The 21,297-nt window shown below is 36.6% G+C and overlaps 1 long non-coding RNA gene across 2 annotated transcripts in view; it reads left to right on the forward strand.

Moving 5' to 3' along the window:
• The window catches only part of LOC100938262 (uncharacterized), an 87,042-nt gene that overhangs the window by 44,424 nt on the left and 21,321 nt on the right, over window positions 1-21,297 (forward strand). The window contains exon 4 of one of the 2 annotated variants that reach the window (XR_008523703.2): window positions 14,806-15,067. The exons of the other annotated variant lie outside the window; for it this stretch is intronic. This is a non-coding gene — a long non-coding RNA (uncharacterized LOC100938262). Of the gene's footprint in view, window positions 1-14,805; window positions 15,068-21,297 lie in introns of those variants that run through there. 2 annotated transcript variants of the gene reach the window in all.

Consider the following 21,297-nt stretch of genomic DNA (forward strand, 5'->3'; position numbering starts at 1 on the left):
GACTTCTTTCACCTCCATGGTTAAATTTACTCCTAAGTATTTAAATTTTGTGGCTATTGTAAATGAGATTGTTTCATCGATTTCTTTTTTACATAGTTTGCTATTAGTGTATAAAAATGCCAATAGAAATTTGTATCCTGCAACTTTACACAACTTTATACAAAATAGCATTTTGTATCCTGCAACTTTATTGAATTTGTTTATTCCAACAGTTTTTTGGCATTTCAGTTTTAACCATACCTTACTGACTTTTTGTGAGACACACTGTGATTTTGAAACTTATTTTTAGAATGCATTTTTGAATTTTTTTTATTAATATGTTTTTAGTCTTTGCCTTCATAGGAATTTTTTTTAATTCAAGGATGGTAAATGCATATTGAAACCTCTTTGCCTATTTTCAGTATCTATCCATTTTTTTCTCTAACTCTACTTAATTCATTATTAATTTCTAGTGCATGTGTTAATTTTATTCAATCTGTCCTGTTCTCCATATTTTTATTGTGTTTTAAACAGTCCCTGAAGTTACTTGTTTTTACTTTTTTCTAATATAGTCTTCACTTATACCATGGTTTTATTTTTGTCTTTCACTGCTTTACTGGGCTCTCTCTGCCAATTTAATTTTCATCTGTTTCCATTGAAACATATTTCTAATGTCTTACCTGGCCCATATCTCTGTGAACTCTTATTTCTTTAAATTTAGGAACTCTTTTTAAAAAATTTAAGATTGTTTTTTAAAATTACTTAAATCCATGAAAATGCATTTGGACACAATATTCTCTGGTCCTTGGTAATATTTTTCTGATGTGTAGTCTCTGACTTTTGTTTTTCTGGTTCTAGTCCTCCTCTTTTCTTGTAATATATTTACACAGATGCAGTCATGTATCACTTAATGATGGGGATACATTCTGAGAAATGCATTGTTAGGTGATTTTGTCATTGTGCAAACATCATAGAGTGTGCTTATAGAGACCTAGATGGTATAGCTTATTATACACCTAGGCTGTATGGGATAGGCTATTGCTCCCACGTTGCAAACTTGTATAGCATGCTACTGTAAAAAATACTGTAGTTAATTGTAACACAATGGTAAGGATTTGTGTATCTAAGCACAAATAAATATAGAAAAGGTACGATAAAAATACAGTATAATACAGTATTATAATCTTATGGGACCACTGTTGTATATGTGGCCCATAGTTGACAAAAACATGATTATGCTGTGCATGTCCATATTGTGCATCCTTTTCAAATATTGTTCACTTTGAATTAGGTGAGCCCTTCCTGGACCAGCTATTTTCTGGGCTTTATGATGGAGAGAGGACAGAGCTGTAAAATGTCTCTCTGCTTCAGAGCAGAGTTCTTCACGACACAGGGGGGTGTATGTGTGTGGGAGGGATTGATTTAGCCTTCTGTTTATCCCTAACTTTTAGAGACTTATGGCTGCAGATCATCTAACAACTCTGAATCTTTCTTCTAGACCTTGACTCACAGACGACTTACTCCTGGCAAAAATGTCTTGTGTCACCTAATTCAATTCCCTGCACCCCTCCAGTCCCTAGAGTTCTGTGGTACCAAACCAGGAAGCTCTGTACTAGCTGTGTGTACTGATCTTTTGTAACAGACAAGGTGTGGCCCCTTGGCATGCTCCTGAGCTTTGGGGCTTCGTCCTCACCAGGTTCTGCTTCCCTTGTCTGCTGCAGTGTTTCTCTTTGGTACCTTCCTGCACACCAGGCAGATCCTTTCTTCACATAGCACCCCTTCTTCACCATTTGTGATTTTTGTGATTAAGGATTGTATGTATCTGTTAGTTTGTTTTTTAGTCTCTGTTTTCTGATCAGTTGTAGATAGATAAGGACGGTGGTATCTGTAGTCTGCCACTGCATACGTGATGGTATTTATGCTTCTATCCAATATCCAGCACATTTAGTGCAAGCATACTCTAAGCCTTCTACTGCTTTAGCTGCTGGTAGTACAGCAGCATCAAGAAACAAAAACAACAATAAAAACAGCAACAAGCAAAACAGACCCACATGTTTGTCCTCATTAAATAAGAATCAATAATTAACATAAATAAGGTAGTAATTTAATTACATCTTGCCCTCTGCCCTTCAAGTGTTTGACTTGGCCTGCATAAAATATAATTTCAGTTAAAAAAATATTGCAAACTAAGGTTAGGCCCCCAAATCTACTGTAATTACCTCTGAGTTAAAAAGCCAGCCAGAATTCAGATTGTCTGTTGAACTCCTTGGCTGGAAATTCTGTTTACCCGCTTCACTAAGTATTGCTATTTTCCTTATCCAGGGGTTATGTGTGACACAGGCACTGGGAATGAGCGTAAATGGCCCTGGTAATTCAACTTTAATAATCTATTGGTGCCTTTCTCCCTTTACAAAACACTCGCAGTGATTTTTGTTTGCTTGTTTGCTTTTGTTTATGAGAGCAGTACTGCAGTGATGACTCTTAAAATTCAATCCCTTTCTACTGAAATTTGAAGAAAAAGTGGAAATATTTTATGACAGAGAATTATGCCATTTGGAAGTATACCCTGGAGAGTAGAAGATGATAGGAAATTTTCCTCCAATCAATGGCATGAAACTCAAAATGGTACATAAATCGACTTGGCGTAATTAAAACCTTTTTCCTATAAATTTTTATCATCATCATGAAAGGTTAATAATAATGATGGTGACATTTACTATTTTTAAATTTGTTTTATCTATTTTTTATTTTTAAATAATGTGTTATTATGCTTGAGTGCTCACGCTGTGCCTGGACATCATACTACATGCTGTATAAGCTGTATAAACAGTGCTTCATCTACCCTTGCAATTAAAATAGTTAGCCTCACTTTATTTATTTTTTTCCCCTTTTTTAGTAGACACCCAGTTGCACATATTTATGGGGTACACAGTGATATTTTGATACATATATACAATGTATCATGATCAAATCAATTTAGCCTCATTTTAGAGATAAGAAAGTCAAGGCTTAGAGGAAATAAAAAGATCCTTGAAAATTATCCAGTTACTAATGGCAGAACTGGAGTTCAAATCCAGGTCTGTTAAATACCCAGTCCAACACCCCCACCCATCATATTGTACCATCTTGGTTCTAGTCTCAGAGGTTCTTCAGAACCTTGGAAGAAATGAAAATACTTTGACCCCACTTTAGGATTTCTGACTCAGTAGGCTGGGATGGAGCCTAGGAATTTGGTGTGCTCTAGATAATTCTTTTCTGTACCAAGTCTCAGAACCATTATTTTAGAAAAAAAAAATCTTTATTATAATGAAAATTATAACTTAAAAAGTTTTGTTTTGTTTCCACTTTTAAGTTTACATATTATTAAAATGTGAAACAATAGAAAATCAGAAAAAAATTAAAAAATGAATTCCTTTAATCCTACCATCCAAAAATAACTATTTTTATATTTCCATGTTTTTCTTCTTTTTTATGTATTATGTATATAATTTCTTTTTGGTTTGTTTTCTCTTTCAGGTCATCTGCAATAGTGTTCCACATAAAATGTTGTATCATGATTTTTATACTTAGTGTTCTATAATAAAAAATTTTAATATTATTATATAGGTTTTTATAAAGCTCACATTTGTCAAGACACCATAGTTGCAAAAAAACATGAGTCCAACTTATACTGGCTTTTGCAAAATGAGAATGTATTGGTTAATACAATACACCAGAGAAAGAACACAGTAGAGCTGGATTCAGAGACCAAACACCATCCAGCCTGTTTCCGTTTCTGTCTCTGTCTTGTTGTTTCTGTTTTATCACTGTTTTCTTTTTTTCCCTGTTTCTGGCTGTCTTTTGGATTTAGCCTCTCAGGCTGTTAGTTCTCATGATTCCCATGTGGCTATAACCGTAGGTTCCCATCTAAAGGACAAGGCAGAAATTGCACAGGGCAGAAAGAAATTTACTGTGCTTATTTCAGAATGAAAAGCCCTTTGGATCTTTGTCGTGGGTTGTGTGGTCAGCCCCTGGACCAACTGGCATAGTCAACGAAGGTGAAGTTTCATGACTGGTATAATACGGGCCCACTCTTGAAGCCAGGAGATAATATGCTGCAGTTGTCACCTCCCATAACCACCAGCCTTGAGGAGAATCTACTGTTTAATTTTTTTTACATGAAAAAAATGTAATTATATGTATTTTTCCAGAAGTAAAATCACTAAGCCAAAGTGTTGACAAGGTTTAAGGATCTGTTATGTCTTTCCTAATTGTTTGTAAAAAATATTTTGCCAGTGTACACTGCTACAAACACTGTTTGAAGGCACTGATTTTCCCATACACCTGTCATCATTAACTTCTTTTATGATCGCTTAAAGTAAATCAAATGGGTATATATACTGTAAAGGTAAATCTTAGTAATTTCAGCAGAGACAATGTTTAGGAGACTATGTGGTTTAGCTATTAGACCACTCCCATGTGTATTCTATCTGAGGATGTTTACATACATGAATTTTTTTTCCTGAAATGTATGGTACAGTAGTTATTTATTAGTTACACTGTGACATCTGGCTTAAGTAAAATTCAGTTGCATTACAGAAAATTATTGTTTCTAAATTTGAAGTAAAATTGTCGCACATCTCCTAGTGTGTATTATGGTACACCATGATTTTATGTGGAATAATATATGTGACAGTGTATAGCCTAGGTGAATAGATTATACATAGCAAAAACGAGGAAGTGCGATTGTTCAGAAAAAGAGAGAAGAAAAGGACAAAAGGATAATAAATTCAAATAAATTAAAAATATCAGCAGGTACTCATGCTGTCAAAAGCAAATAAGAAACTATAATTTTCCTATTGTGTTATTGAATTGGTTAGAAGCTTGTGTGTTACCTAGCTCTAAATCATTGCTTATAGGAAATAATACAATGGAAATAACCCATACTTAAATCAAAATCCCTATAGTAATAAGCAATAAAAAGAAGCAGGGCTGTAAGAAATTTTGAGACTGCAAGAAATTCAAGGTGGACCCTGTAAAATTTGTGGTCATCAAATAAGCGACTTCAAAAATATAGCGAAATAGTAGTAATGTGATGAAAGTGTCAATTTCAAAAAGGCTTTCACTCTCCAAATATTAGCAATGCCAAAAATAAATGAAATAAGTCAAAGCTATAAAAGCTTCCATGATAGTAAACAAAAGGGGAAAACAGTATTAATTGGAACTCATATATAATTTTTTTTTTTTTTTTAAGATGGAGTTTTGCTCTTGTTGCCCAGGCTGGAGTGCGGTGGGGTGATCTCGGCTCACTGCAACCTCTGCCTCCCAGGTTCAAGCAATTGTCCTGCCTCAGCCTCCCGAATAGCTGGGATACAGGCTCCCACCACCATGCCCGGCTAATTTTTTGTATTTTTAGTAGAGGCGGGGGTTTCTCCATGTTGGTCAGGCTGGTCTCAAACTCCTAACCTCAGGTGATCCGCCTGCCTCGGCCACCAAAAGTGCTGGGATTACAGGCGTGAGCCACCGCGCTTGGCCTCATACATAAGGTGTTAATAATATTCACACACACATAAATTGCAATAAAATTAAATGAGTTTTACACCCAAAATTTCTGGCCAAAATTTAAGTTGGCAATCACAGATAGTAAAAAGAAATTATAAGTGATGTAATAAAGGTGTTGTTAAACTATAACCCTTGATAGTTCAAATAAAAATGTATTTCTGTTTGTAATACATTCACAAATGAGGCCATCTAAAACTAAGAAAAAAACACGGATAACTATCAATGAGTAGGAAATGAAATGTCAAAATTAGTAGGGACATTGTGAGCGCATACTGTATTACTTATTCAGAGGAGCTTTAAACAACTTCTACGAGCGCTTTCTTTTAAAACTACTAACAGCCAAAACAAAACCATTAATTGAATGTTTTTATATTTTATTTTATTTTATTTTATTATTTTATTTTATATTTATTTTACTTATTTTATTTTATTTTTGAAATGGAGTCTCGCTCTGTCGCCCAGGCTGGAGTGCAGTGGCGCCATCTTGGCTCACTACAAGCTCTGCCCCCAGGGTTCACGCCATTCTACTGCCTCAGACTCCGGAGTAGCTGGGACTACAGGCGCCCGCCACCACGTCCAGCTAATTTTTTTTATTTTTAGTAGAGACAGGGTTTCACCGTGTTAGCCAGGATGGTCTCTATCTCCTGACCTCGTGATCCGCCCGACTTGGCCTCCCAAAGTGCTGGGATTACAGGCATGAGCCACCGCGCCTGACCGAATGTTAGCATGTTTAAACATATAGCGAAGATACAATTATCCCAGATATATTAATAAAGAAATTAATGTTCAATGACTTGTCCAGGGCCTCATGAGTGCATAGCTAATAAGAATTACGATGTGAATTTAATTCTGAGACTTATTCTAGGTATCACAATATGTGATCTTTTATGCTTTAGGTCCATTATTAAAAGAAGCAATTTGATACTGCTGGAAAAATCAAATCATAAATGGATTTGAAAATCTAAAAAAAATTAATAGGGAAATAAGCTTTCAATATGAATACACACACACCCAGGTTGCTTCAGGATATTGCTTCAGTGCTGCTAATTTCTAAAACATTTGGAATAGTTATGTAGAATTCGGATAAAGGTCATACTAGACCACATTATTCAGTGAAAGCAGTAAACATGGATAATGACTGCAGGAGTCCCATATCATGCTCTGGCTACAGCCTCTGCTACTCAAGCTGCAAAGGCTAGCTGATGTTCTGAGCCTGGCTGCCTCCACTAAAAAAAGGAGAAGGAGAAGGGGGAGAAAAAGAAAAGAAGGAAGACGAAGAGAAAGAAGAAGATGAAGAAAGAAAAAGAAAAACAAAGCTCATACAAAACACTTGAAGTAGTACATTTTATACTAATGCTAAATAAAATATTAAAAGTATATCCACAAAATTTAGGAGAAAGTAAAAAGGTTAAAACAATACCAAGTCTAAAAACAGTATATGAAAATATTTCTTGATCAGAAAAATATTCTATAAGAGATTCTTGTAGAATCTCTTAATCTGTATAAAATAAAATTAAAACATCTTATTTGCAATATATAAATTTTATAAAATAGAATATTACTATAATTTAAAATTAAACATTCCAAAATTAAAAAATAGATTGCACAAATTATTAATAATGTTGAGACTTAGAAATCTCTGCTTATAAATTGTCAATGTGATAGGACACTTTAAATTCTGGTAATCTTTACTTTGTATACTATGGTCCTCTTCGAATTGTTACCATGAAACTCAAGGTATCGAACAAATGAGTACCAGCTACTCATTTTTATTTTGCTTTTATTAGGTCAAATAAAATATACATTTTGAAGTATCTTGACTTTCTTGTCCCAGTGATGGGAAAAGAAAAGAAGAGCATTGTTCTAATAGACCACTGGACAAACTTCTATTCAAGACTGAAGTTTCTGCATCATACTTTTTCCTGTTCTCTTAAAACACTGTTAATCCTTAACCATGTCAAAGTGGTTTCAGTAGAGTGGGGAAGGCCAAAATTGTCTGGAGGGGATTGAGAAGCAAAGGAGGGGTGAGGTGAGGAAATAGAGAAAGCAGGTACAGACATTTTCAAAAACTTAATTGTAAACAAAAGAATGAAATAAGATATTGGTTGAAAGGGGTTGTGGGGCCTAGCATGGAATTTAATTTTAAATACGTGAACTGTTTTTCATGTTCATTAGATTAAAAGGCATAATTGGTTGTACAAGAATGAGACACCAGGAAAGCCCATGAATGAGCAAAACTGTATTTAATGTTGCCCTTACCTAGTTGCAAGGAGAAATCCATCATCATTATAGGAGGGTGGGCAGGTGCCCTGGCACATCTGGTGAAGGGACAGTGACGCAGAAGTGGAGGAAGTGACGCAGAAGATGAAGTAAGATAAGATGACTATTTCTCTACTGAAGTGAGTCAAAGAAGGACAAGAGAGAAGATATAAATCTGTTATCTCTGAAAGCAGGAAGCAATCAGAAAAATGTAAGAAGCCAGCTAACAACCCAGTTCAGGTCTGAGGGTGTAGATTTAAATGGCATCTGCCAGCTACATTGGCTCCTCAACTGTAGATGCAGAGTAGGTAGACGTGTAGATGTAGTGAGGATTGATATCTTGCTGGCCAAACTCAACAGAGGCGGGGCAAAGGAATGGCGGGTATATGCAAACAAATGCTTGTTCTGATGAGCCTTGAAATCTGTGCCGGATCGGAAGGGAAGAACATGTGAGGGCTGACTGTGGAAGCCTCTGATAACATGCTGTCAAGGGGAGATTTCTGTCACCAGGAACGGGAGAAGGTGTGGAATTACACTCCCTTAACCAAAAACAGGGAGGAACAGGAATCATGGTTTTGCTGCAGTAAGAAGGAAGAAGGAAACCCATTTACTTCTAGGTCTTATGCTGTGAAAGAAGAAGAAGGAAAAATAGCCACCACTGAAAAGGGCTACAGAGGAGGTGGCTGGACCCAGTGGATGGCAGGCTTCAGGCAGAGTACGAGAGGTTAACGAAAGAGGAGAGTTTGCCAGTGATGGACTGTGAGTCCTTGCAGGTACAGTGGAGCCACTGGAGAGTCCCCATGGGGTGGGAGATTGGATCTAAGAAGTAATATTAACAGCTTACAACATATAACGTTGCTGAGGGAAGTTACATGAACAATGAGGGAAGTTACATGAACAATTGTGCATACTTTTCTTCATGTCAATTTCACTTGATGGGATACATGCAATTAAGAATAATGCTTTCAAGATTTCTCTGAAAACTCTAGGTTCACAGATGATACCACTTTACTATTAGTAATGTGGCTAAGGTACAAAGAAGGACCTGCCTTAAATGGACTAAGAATTTCGTGTTGCTACTACCCATCTGTAGCCTACACAATGACTGTTTAAAATTCCCAAATTCCTCTCCTCTCTGACACACATGATTGGTCAACACAACATGATTATCTCTAGGGAAACGGAGGTCCAGATCTGATTGGATGTGTGAGAAAAAATAAAATAAAATAAACTCAGAGATCTCACAGGGAGAGGAAAGCAATATTATTTTAAACAGAAAGCAAATGTACAACATAGTGAAACTTTAGTGGTCACAACCTTTTGTTTTCTGCATTTTATCTTTGTTGTTAACCAAGAATTAAGTCTATTCTAGTGAAAAGAGTCACCCTTAATTTTGGTAAAATCTCTTCTCATTAAAAAAAGATGAAGAAAAAAATTATTTTAACCAAAATGTTATAAAAAAAGTATATAAAATTTTCCCATAATTCCACCAACTATTGTACACCCTTACTGTCATTATGGGATTTTTTTTTCCTCTTTTTTTCTCTGCATTAAAACACATGAAACCACCTTTGCAAAAATTATGTAAGTAAAAACATTATGGCAGTTAGGGAGATCTGATCTAGCCAATTCCCTCCTTGCCTTTAGCTTTCAAACTGCCTTAATTATTCTTGGACTTAGGTCAAGCTAACTTTGGAAGACATTTACGTTATAGGCTAAATGATAATAGCCCTTCTCCCCAAATCAACCATCTTTGTAAAGCTAATGAGAGACCACCAGGGTAGCGGGAGGAGAGGAGCCTTAATTTGGTCACAAGATATGCACCTTCCTCAATTACTCCTGCAGATAACATCACTAATGTAGATTGGCCTTTTGAGATATCTTTTCAGGGTTTTCGTATGTCTCACACCGATGGATCCACCTAGACCCACCAACTGATGGTTTCACTGCTCCTATAACTTCACCCAGAAGCAACTCAGCACAAAAGGACAGCTTAGACCCCTTATCATTTCATTTCCACTCCAACCAGTCAGCAGAAAGCACCCATTTCCTAGCCACCCCACTATTACCCCCAAACTGCCTTTGAAAAACCTCTACCCTACAAGCCTTCAATGAGATTGATTTGAGTAGTAACTGTCTCCCGCATGGCATGGCTAGCCTCATATCAACTAAACTCCTTCTTTACTGCAATGCTGTGGTTTTTATTTGTGCAGTGGGCAGGAATAATCTGTCAGGAGGTTACATACATGTAATATATTTTAAATTGGTATCATAAATATAGTTAAACAAAATATTTTTTTTTTGAGACTGTGTCTTGTTCTGTCACCCAGGCTGAAGTGCAGTGGTGCAGTCTGGGTTCACAGCAACCTCTGTGTCCCAGGTTCAAGTGATCTTCCTGCCTCAGCCTCCTGAGTAGCTGGGACTACAGGCACATGCCGCCACACCCGGCTAATTTTTGTATTTTTAGAGACAAGATTTCACCATTTTTGCCAGGCTGGTCTTGAACTCCTGACCTCAAGTGATCCACCGGCCTTAGCCTCCCAAAGTGCTGGGATTACAGGCATGAGCCATCACTTTCAGCCTAGAAATTTTTAATAGTTTTACTTTTTTTTTAAGTTGTATATTTTTACTTGAATTTTGTGTACCTTTTTCCAGATTATTACCTATTATCAAATTCATAATTTTTAAAGACTGCAGAGCTTACTATGGGAAATCCATATTTTATCAGTTTGCTGTCATTAGATATTTTCATTGTTTCTAATATATTTGCTATATAAGTAAGACCCCAATAATCCTACTTTTTAATACATCTTTCGGTGTTTCTCTAATTATTCCTAGAAATAGAGTTTTGAGGTCAAAAAGGAAAAGGCCTATTGTGAATATGATGGTTTTTTCCTCGAGGTTTATCTCCTTTCAAAGTTCACCACTGTTTTAAAGCCGGTGACTCTTATGTCTCCTTACATTAGTTAAAAACAGCATCTTCACTGGCAATTATTTCCACAAGGGCCTTAAAAACATACGTAAAAATATATCTAACAAATCGATAAATAGTCTCATTTTATCAGTTCCTCACTTCAGGGGAACCACTCTTCTGACCCAGAGGAATTTAGAGATCAATAAGGAAGCTAGTCCTATAGAAAACTGGAAAGAATTAATTCGAACAAAAGTTGAGTTTCTATTGTGTTTGAGGAACAGGACCCCAGTTGACATCAAAACATTATTTCCTTTGGCATCTGATATTTATTTTTCCCTTTGACAACAAAGATTTTGCTTTTAGGACACAAATAAGATATTCCAATTTTCTGTTCAAATAACCATTTACTTGGTATTAGATAAGCTGGGCTCAGTTTCAAAAGCAAATTAATGACAAACCTCAATTTGAAGCAGGTCAAAGCTACAAATGCATTATGGAGTTCATTTCAAAAAATGACACAAAATTAAAATGAAATAGGCTCTAAAATTTGAGAACCCTTACGCACAGTAAATCTTAGTTATAGCAGAAAATGAAACATTCTATGACAAGATTGGGTCTGATAAGATGGAATAAAAACATGAGACATGATACATAAGGGCAGGAGGATTGATATAAAATGTGAAATGATCACAAAAATAGCATAGTCCTAGTCCCCCAAAGTATTTGGTAGTGACAGGAGAATTAAATAGCAAGTAAAGCTGAATAGTAAATGAGGGTGAATGTGCAATACATCATCCCTAAATCTATCTAGGTATTCCTAAAATGCATGTCACATTTTTCCTGGAAATAACTAATGTCTGACCAAGGTTACATTTTTCAAAAATGAGAGCATAAACATCGTGGAATTTCAACAATGGTATCATGTACATATGATGAGAAGGAGATGAGGAGAAGGTATGGTTATTTGGCAGCAGTAAATATGGTTAAGAAACCAGCAGAAATGTACTCTTGTAAAACACAGTGTGACTTACTTTTATGCCTAACCTTGAAATTATGATGGCAAAGCCCACAGGTGCTGAAATGGCCAAAAGCTTAATGGCATTGCACCATAGAGCAGCGTGACATTCATCCCATAGGCATCTCTCATTAATTCATGTAACCCTTTAACAAGTAAAGGGCCACCTTTTATAATTTTTGAAATGCATTGTTTTGGTAGTACAAAGTTCCTTAGAATGAGGAATAATAGCTTTGCACTTCCTCATGGTGGGATTTCAAGTCTGTCTTTGATACTTACTAGTGTACGATCTGGAACAATTTCCAAACTCTTCTGAGCCTCAGTTTCTTCATCTGTGAAACAGAGATTAATCTTAACGAATGTTAACCAAGCTAAAATATGGAAAGTTATAAGCACAATGTCTGTTATTCAGTAACTTTCAAAGAACTTCACTTCCTTTTCTGCCACTCCTTAACCTCTCCTGGCTGCAGAAATGTGAATTGGTCTTAATTAGTCAGATACTGTCTTTATTTGTGGTTAACATCAGTAGCTATGAGAAAGGATGCAAAAAGGGGAGAAGGAGACTAAAGATAAAAGGATAAGGCATAAAAGTAGCTTAATGTTTCCTCTTAGACATTTTACAGCACCTGGCTTTCATCTTATTCCTCATCTTTTCTCTCTTTTTTTTTTTTTGGCCAGAAAGAAGACACTGTGATATTGACATTCAGAATTCAGTAGGATAATAGTCTTGAAAACCAGGCTGTTGTCCTTCTAAGAGACTGGCTAAATTATTATTTATTTTCTTTTAACTGACGCAGTTGGACTCATTGTTAAATCTCCTCATTGTATTGAGGAGATCAAGGCTTCTAAGTTGCACAGATACAGGAGGCATCATCTACATTGTACGCAATGTTTTTCTCCGGGGGTTGCCATCCATGTAATATACAATTTAAATAATATTCAGGGAGATATTTCTGTTCCCCATTAAAGATGGGTGAAATCAAGTAGAAGGAGCATAAGATGGGAAGGAAGTCAAAAGAAAACAAATAATTTTATCTGCCCACTAGGGTGGTACAAAGAAGAGAAGACCAGGGAAGAGAAGCTCATGAAGGAAACAAACATGGCTGTCTGGTTTGGAAAAGCACATTTGATAGTTTATGAAATCACAGAAGAGAGTGACTCTTGCCTTGCCACCCATTTATTCATCTGGAAGGAGGCTTCCGTGTAGATTGCACTCACACTCACAGAGAGGGCAGTCACATGAAAGCAGAGGTCAGGCAGAGGTTTAGTTTCCTGGGTTGCTCTTGGGTCTGATGAGGCAAAGGCGTATCCAAAGCAGCTAAACACTTGGCTGGCACATTGGGCAGAGGGGCTTCCCTTAGGGGTTCTGCTCCAAGGGCTACGAGCTAAATGAGATTCCCAGTCAAACAATCAGGGTGGATAGCACCAGCAAGAGCTCAAATAAAGCTAGGAAAGTCAAAACGTATTACATGGCCTTGACTACACCCAGACAAAAGATGCTGACCATCGCTGGGCATAGTGGCTCAAACCTGTAATCCCAGCACTTTGGGAGGCCAAAGCAGGAGGATTGCTTGAGCTCAGGAGTTCAAGACCAGACTGGGGAAACATAGTGAGAACTTGCCTGAGAAAAAAAAAAAAAAAAAGATGCTGACCACAGTCCTAAATGCCAGCAGGGCTAACCACCCCAAGGTGGTCAAAGGACATTGCTTTGGATGTCAGTGTAAGGGACGAATCACAAGAAGTATAAACACCTACTCTCCTTCTACCCAGATGCCATCTTTAGCAGATAAGCAGAGATGTTTGAGGTAGAGCAATCTCTGAGAGAGAGCAGGAAATTATATTTAAAAAATCTAAACCATTCTTAAAAGTCCTTGACTAGTTATTAGTTTAAGTTTTATTTTTTTGACCACCTATCCCCAAGTTATGTGAATAACCTGAAAATGGGGTTGTAGGAGGCAGATAGTTACAGGCCATATTTAAAAGCTACATTTTTCCCTCCTGTACCGAAGATGAATGAGAATTATAGGAGAGACCCTGCTACCTACAAGGCATGCACAATTTACATTTGTATGACTACTAGAGTTTACAAAACATATCCAAATGTATTTTTGCTTTTAGAAGGAAATTATCAAGGTAGAAAATATAGATGTTATCAAGAGATCTTCATAAAGCAATCTTGCATGAAGTTAGTTTAACATTCCTGAAATAGCAGAATAATGACTGAGATCTTGCTCTACTACATGTGGAAATGTGCCATGCCGCTACAGCAATTATATCAGTGTAGTTCTGAAGTGAAAATGATTGATCAGTGAAACAGTAGAGCCCCAAAATGCACATACATAAATAGATGGATATAAATAGTTAGGTATCCATATAGTCATCACATCTATCTATCTATCTATTCATCTATTTATATTCATATGTGAATATCCTTATGTGAAAAAGTTACATTTCAAAATCAACATGTAGTGGATGGACCATTCAGTGGAGTGGATAGCTACCATAGGTTATCAATTTGTGGTGAAAAACTATGTTTGATTCCTACCTGGCATATCTTCCCTAACATATATGTATTCATTTGATACACATTTATTCCAAATAAATACATGACCAGAAGGGAGAAAAAACATCTTAAAATATTAGATGAAAATAAATATTAATGTGGAGAATGGGTACCTCTCCAGGAATAAAATAAAAATCAGAAGTAATAAAGAGATTAAATACTGGAATTGTTTAATGAAAAAAAGTTAAATTTGTCTATGACAAGTAACACAATAAACAACTTAAAATTAAAGACAGACTGGAGAATTATTTATAAATATAAAAGCTCATATACCTGGTCATATAGAATGTTGGCTGGACTATATATTAGTACAACTTGTACTAATATGGGGTAATTTGGTAGTAACTACTAACATTTTGATAGAGGATGGATAAACTGCACATACTTATTTATACCAAGACATTCTGAGAGAGAAGCAGGGATATTGGGGAGGGGGTATTTGTGAGAAACTAAGGATTTACATTCAGGAGAGGCTAATATTTTCTAAATGTGCTCAGTTATGTATTGATTTAAACATTTCTTGCTAATTATTAGGTGCCTTTCTAGGATTTTAGCACACAGAAGAAATGTCCCTACCCATGCATACAGAAATGCATAAGAACAGGAAGTGAAGTATTGTTTATCAGGAAAAACAGCATTTACGTATTATTTACAAAAATTGAGGCCGATCTCCAAGCTCTACTGTGGAAAGAGTTCATCAAGTTCCTAGACTGAAGAAAGCTAATTGCAAGAAATACATATGTAGTATGAACAAGTTTCATTATAAATAAGAGTAAAAGCGTGCATTGTATATGTACATCCTTGTGTCTGTGTGTATGTGTGTGTAAAAGTGTTTTTGTGTGTGTATAAAATCTAGAACAATGAACAATCTTCACCAATCTTGTAAAGTGTTTATGTTTGGGAAATGAAAATGGAGAGGAGAAATTTCTGCTCTAACCCTGACTTCGTTTCTTTCATTGTTTTTGTTCTTTTAAAAGTAATTTACAATGTGAAAGGGTTTGACATTTATTTTAAAAAATATTAAATAACTAAACCACCTGTACACAACAAAGCAGAATGTAATTCTGTATGTTAATTAGAATCATAATTTTAATTAGAAAAAATTAGCATATATACTCAAAGGTGTAGTTTTGATTGGAGGTGAGGGTAGGGGTAGTTTTTGGAAAAATTTACCAAGGTATAAATAGAAACTATAGATAATGTAATTTACCTCATTTTTGTGCATTTTCTAAACTCAACAATTAATATAAGCTACTTTTATTATCCAGAAAAAGTCATTAAAATGACAAAAATCTAGGACACCTGTGCATTTTGAAATATCTCATTTTGTATCAAATACTTTGGCAGTTCTGGATTGATAACGAAGTTTATATTTCAGCAAACAGGTAAGAAGGTGTCTGTCTTAGGTTGATTCCCTAGAAGCAGACTGAGATTGGGATTTATTACAGAAACTGTTTATTCCAGAAGTGCCCCCAAAGGGAACCAGTAAGACACAGGGAAGCAGAAAAGAGAAAAGTGGAAGAAACTCAATAAGGGTGTAGTTTCAGGCGATGTCTTCCCAGAGTTTTCCTGTCTATTCCTGCAGGGGACCTCAAGAGCATAACTTAATATCAGAGTTGTTCACCTCCATGCAAGGAAGTTGAGCTTTCAAGTATTCTTTGACTAAGAGCCTCTGCTGGAGAAAAGGGCCAAGCTGGGCAGGAAGGAAACCCCTAAGAACTCTGCAGCAGGTGGTAAAGGGATTCCAGCAGTTGAGGCAGGCTTCCTAAGAGAAATGCAGGTGCAACAGAAAAACAAAAGCAAACACAAGCCAGGAGAAGGATGCAGCCAAGGAGAAAAGGGGATTGGAGGAGATTTAACAGAGTATCAACAGGATCCACTCCAGAAGAGGTTTTATTTTATTTCCAAATATACCTTCATTTGTTTAAAATGTTGAATTGAACAAATATCTTTTCCAGTTCTAACATGATAGAAAAACAAATACAAAATTTCAAATGAACAAAATTTCAGAGGCAGCCATTGTAATACAGGGAAGTTTTTAGGAATTCCCAGAAAAGCATAACAATTTAACAGCTTAAATTTAGTGAGATCAAAGTTCAAAGTACTCAATATTTTACAGACTTAGATGGTCCTGTTCTGAAATCAAAACAGTGATTCAGCTCCTGTGTCTATTTTTCTTCAGGATTTATTTTCTTTTCCAGTGTTCAATGTTCTTTTGTACACTCTGGGAAACTCAGTAGAGAAAAAGTATATTTTTGTTTTAGAAAGATAATTTCAGTTATTTACTCCTAAATTATCCTAAAGCATCCCTGGACACAAGGAGAATAAGTGCTTTCAAGATGATCTAACACACAACTTAAAGTATAGTGCAAAGGAAACAAGATAAACAAGTTGTATTCAAAGATACAGATTAAGTACTCAGAGACCCTACTGGTTGGGATGTCATACAAACATGACTCCATTTTCCCCTATAGCATTCTTGTATTCTTATATAATTGTTTTTTGTAAACTTGCACAAGTTACTTAAGCTCTCTTAATTTCAGTTCCTCCATTGGTTTCCTGGTCAAGTTTTAACACACAGTAGGTTCTCGGGAAATACTTGTTCAAAAGCCGGGTGTGGTGGCTCATGCTTGTAATCCCAGCACTTTGGGAGGCTGAGGTAGGTGAATCACTTGAAGTCAGGAGTTCAAGACCAGCCTGGCAAAACTCTGTCTCTACCAAAAATACAAAAATCAGCCAGGCATGGTGCCTGTAGTGACAGCTACTTGGGAGCCTAAGACAGGAGAAAGGCTTGAACCCAGGAGGCGGAGTTTGCAGTGAACCGAAATTGCACCACTGCACTCCAGCCTGGGAGACAGAGCAAGACTTCATCTCAAAAATAAATAAATAAATAAGTAAATACTTGTTCAATATACAGATCAATATACAATATGGAGTATTAAAGATAAGTATATTCTGAATACTCTAGATGTATGGAACCACATGAGCTTAAGTGCAGAGGTCCAAGTAAGAATGTCAGTCTTATTCTCTGTACTTTAGCTCATGTGGTACGATACATCTAGAGTATCCAGAATATACTCATATTTTTCTCTAGCCATGTATATTATTTTTCTATTGATACATAATAAATCACCACACATGTAGTGGCTTATGGCAACACACATGTATCATCTCACAGTTTTCATGGGTCAGAAGTCCAGACATGGCTTAGCTGGGTCCTTTGATCAAAGTCTCACAAGGCTACAATCACGGTGTCAGCTAGGCGGCGTTTCTTTTTGGAGCTCAGGGTCCTATTCCAAACTTGCACGATGGTTGGCAGAATTCAGTTACTTGCAGCTGCAGAGCTGAGGTTCTGCTTTCTTCCTGGTCGATAGCTGGGAGCCACTCTTAGCTCCTGCAGGTTCCCACAGTCCCCTATCATGTGGCCCCTTTGTAGCCCACCTCACAGCATAACAGCTCACTTCTTCAGGGCCAGCAAGGCAGGGTCTCTCATCTCATCCTTGTCTGCCCACAGTCATATATCTATATCTATGTCTATATTTATATCTGTATCTATATGTACATCTATATCATCTCTATATTTATATCTACTATATCTATATATAACTTATACCTCAAGGGAGTGACATTCCATAGTTTTTGCCATATTCTATGGGTTAGAAGCAAGTCTCAAGTTCTGTTCATGCTCAAGGAATAGGGATCACCAACAAGTATGACTCAAATGGGACTCCCCTTATGGTATATTTGCCACACTGTACAAGTCCTACTGACTTCAAAGTCAAGCTCAAGTTACAGTCTTCTCCTTTGATCTCCTAGCACCAGACTCTAAACAGAGCAGTACTAAGAATTTATCCAGGGTGGTATTTTTTTTTAATCATTTGTCATGTCCTGTAACACACACACATTGGTGCAGGACTAAATGCTTAATCCCTATGGCTTGAGATCCCCTGAGGCTGGGATCTTGCAGCTATCTGCAATCTTTAACTGTCTTTTGGCACACTCTCCAAATCCTCAACAAATTATGCTAAATTTTCTGCACAGACACTTAGAATCTTCACTTCTTCCCCATTTATGGGTCTTCACTCTATTTCAAACTTCAAATATATCTTGTGTCTGAAAAAAAACTTTTGGCTGTGCTTCATGCTTCTCGTCTTTGCTAACTCCACAAACCCCTACACATGCTACTCTCTGAAACTGTCACCACAGTGATTATGCGATCCCCACGACACAGGCCAGATGTCTTCCTTACTTGAAGCACTTACCAGCACTTATATATCTCATCTTTCAACGAGTACATATATAAAGACTAAGAATAATTTGTGTATTATTTTTTGTTTAGTTAACAAACTAAAAAATTAAAATAACATATCCCAGAATGGAAATCAAACAGATAGAATGCCGAGTACATATTAAATAAGGCAAGCTATTTATGATGAGGTAAGGAGAGTACATAAAACTTTATTTTTAAGATGTAAAAACAATACTAGTTTGAAACTACTTTGTTTTATTTTTAGTTTTTCTGAAATTAATATATGTAAGAAAATTCATAATTTTGTAGATAAGAGTGTGGAGCACAAAACTATGCAACAAATGGGTGTTACCTGCTCTCAACTGTGATGGTTTCCAAGGCTGCCTGTGTAGTTTGATACAACGGTGAAAGAAAAATAAATCTTGGGGCCCCCAAATCCCTCAGCTAAAGGGAAAAGTCAAGCTGGGAACTGCTTAGGGAAAACCAGCCTCCCATTTTGTTCAGAGTCTCCCCTCTGCTCACTCTAATTGCCTCCTTTGGAAAGGCTAATCAGAAACTCGAAAGAATGCAACAATTTGTCTCTTATCTACCTATGACCTGGAAGCCTCCTCCTCATTTGAAGTTGTCCCACCTTTCCAGATGGAACCAATGTTCATCTTACATATGTCGGTTAATGTCTCATGTCTCTCTAAAATGTATAAAGCAAAGCTGTGCTCTGACCACCTTGAGCACATGTCATCAGGACCTCCTGAGGCCGTGTCACAAGCACACATCCTCAACCTTGGCAAAATAAACTTTCTAAAATAATTGAGACCTGTCTCAGATATTCAGAGTTTACACAACTCAAATCAGTCCTTGACACTAGAGAAGTTCATCTCAAATATTGATGTTCTGAAGTACCATAATTAGAATAATTGAAAATTAAATTATATCCAAGGGCAAAAAAAATTCATCACAACAGGACCAGTGATGGCCAAGACCTATACAATTTGACACAGTTAATGGAAGCCTATTATTTTCTTCCATCTCCTTCAGAGGCATTAAGATTTAGTTGCAGTTTTTGAAATATGCAAAAAATCTACGTGTTGTTAACTTCACAGATTTGAAAAATATGGAGGTATTTATTCATTTATTAATCTCACAGCAAGAGACTATCTTGGTGCATTCAAGAATGTTGGGAAGTCAAACAGGGAAGTTTCATATTCTGGTGATTCTCATTCTCTCTTGGGGACTGGAGTTTATTTAAAGATAAGAAAGATGAAGAGGTGAATTATTAACAAATTAGTATGCCTTGCCCAAAGAACCAAACAGGAATGAAATAATTGATTCTCAGCCTTTCCTTGGTTTAAGCAATATTTCTTTGTTATCATCCATTGTTAAGTATTAAAAACTACTAATTTTTTTCATAGTGTCATAGTGTTTTAGCATATGGTTATAGCAGCATTTCCTTTTTCTTTTTTCTTTCCTTCTTTCTTTCTTTTTTTTTTTTTGACAGAGTCTTGCTCTGTTGCCCAGACTGGAGTGCAATGGCATAATTTCCATTCACCGCAACCTCCACCTCCCAGATTCAAGCGATTCTCACTCCTTAGCTTCCCTAGGAGCTGGGACTACAGGCAGGCGTCACCACACCCAGCTAATTTTTGTATTTTTAGTAGAGACAGGGTTTCGCCATGTTGGCCAGGCTGGTCTCGAACTCCTGACCTCAGGTGATCCACCCATCTTGGCCTCCCAAAGTGCTGGGATTACAGGCATGAGCCACCGTGCCCGGCCTATAGCAGCTTTTCTTTTCAATGGTCAAAGAGAAATCATTTTGTAAACATGCTACAAAACTGCAGCTAACTCTTTTCGTACAGTTGAAAACATTCTTTGATCTGGAAATATATATATGCACTTCAAAACTGTGGCAACTGATTGTATATTCTAATATTTGTTTGTGTATTTAATCTGTTTTGTTTTGTTCAACACAGCACAAACAGAATTGATACTATACTGCTGTGTCTTAAAAGGTACATTCTTGGACCAATATTGTCCTTTAATTAAATTTTACAGTGTTTTAAATGACGTGGCCTAAATAGACACTTCCTTTGACTGGACCATTTACACAGTGCCCGATTCAATTTATTTTCTAAGTTCCAATATTCAAGCCTCAAAAATAATAAGCAATCATTCTATCCAACAGAACTGATTCCATAAATTAAATTGTGAAACTTCAAACAAACGAGAGTCACGGCATCCTTGCACATTACCTTTTACCTACAAATATCATCATGCTTGCCCCAGCCAAGCAGATTTTAGAGGAAACTGCTCTGCTCATCTTCCTCATGTCGGGAGCTGGGGGTTGGGTGGGCATGTTTTGTACCTTGTAATGCAGCCATTTCCTGGTCTCGGCTACAGAGCTGTGGTGAACATATAACAAAAGATGAGCTATCTACAGAGTAGCAGTGTCTAAAAATATGAAGTTGGCTGATCCGATCTTCTTAAGAATTTGAACTCAAAAACACGAAGAAATTACAACAATTAATAGTAAGAAAAGAGCACAAGGGAAGAAAAGGGAACAGAAAATACCCCTGGCCAGAAAACGAAATTAAAAAACAATGAAAAAATATGGGGCAGCCTGATAAGTAGGTAGTGTCAAAGAGATACGGGTACTCCCTTGACAGAATCCATGTGTATCTGGAGGGATAAAAGCTGGTTCTTAGAATTGTTGCAGCTTCTGAAGTTTCCCATAGATGGGAATAATGTTTTACTTTCTTGAAAATTTGTTGAATATCTGTTTC

Source organism: Pongo abelii, chromosome 2, assembly GCF_028885655.2.
Source record: "Pongo abelii isolate AG06213 chromosome 2, NHGRI_mPonAbe1-v2.0_pri, whole genome shotgun sequence".
In the NCBI taxonomy this organism is placed as follows: Eukaryota; Metazoa; Chordata; class Mammalia; order Primates; family Hominidae; genus Pongo; species Pongo abelii.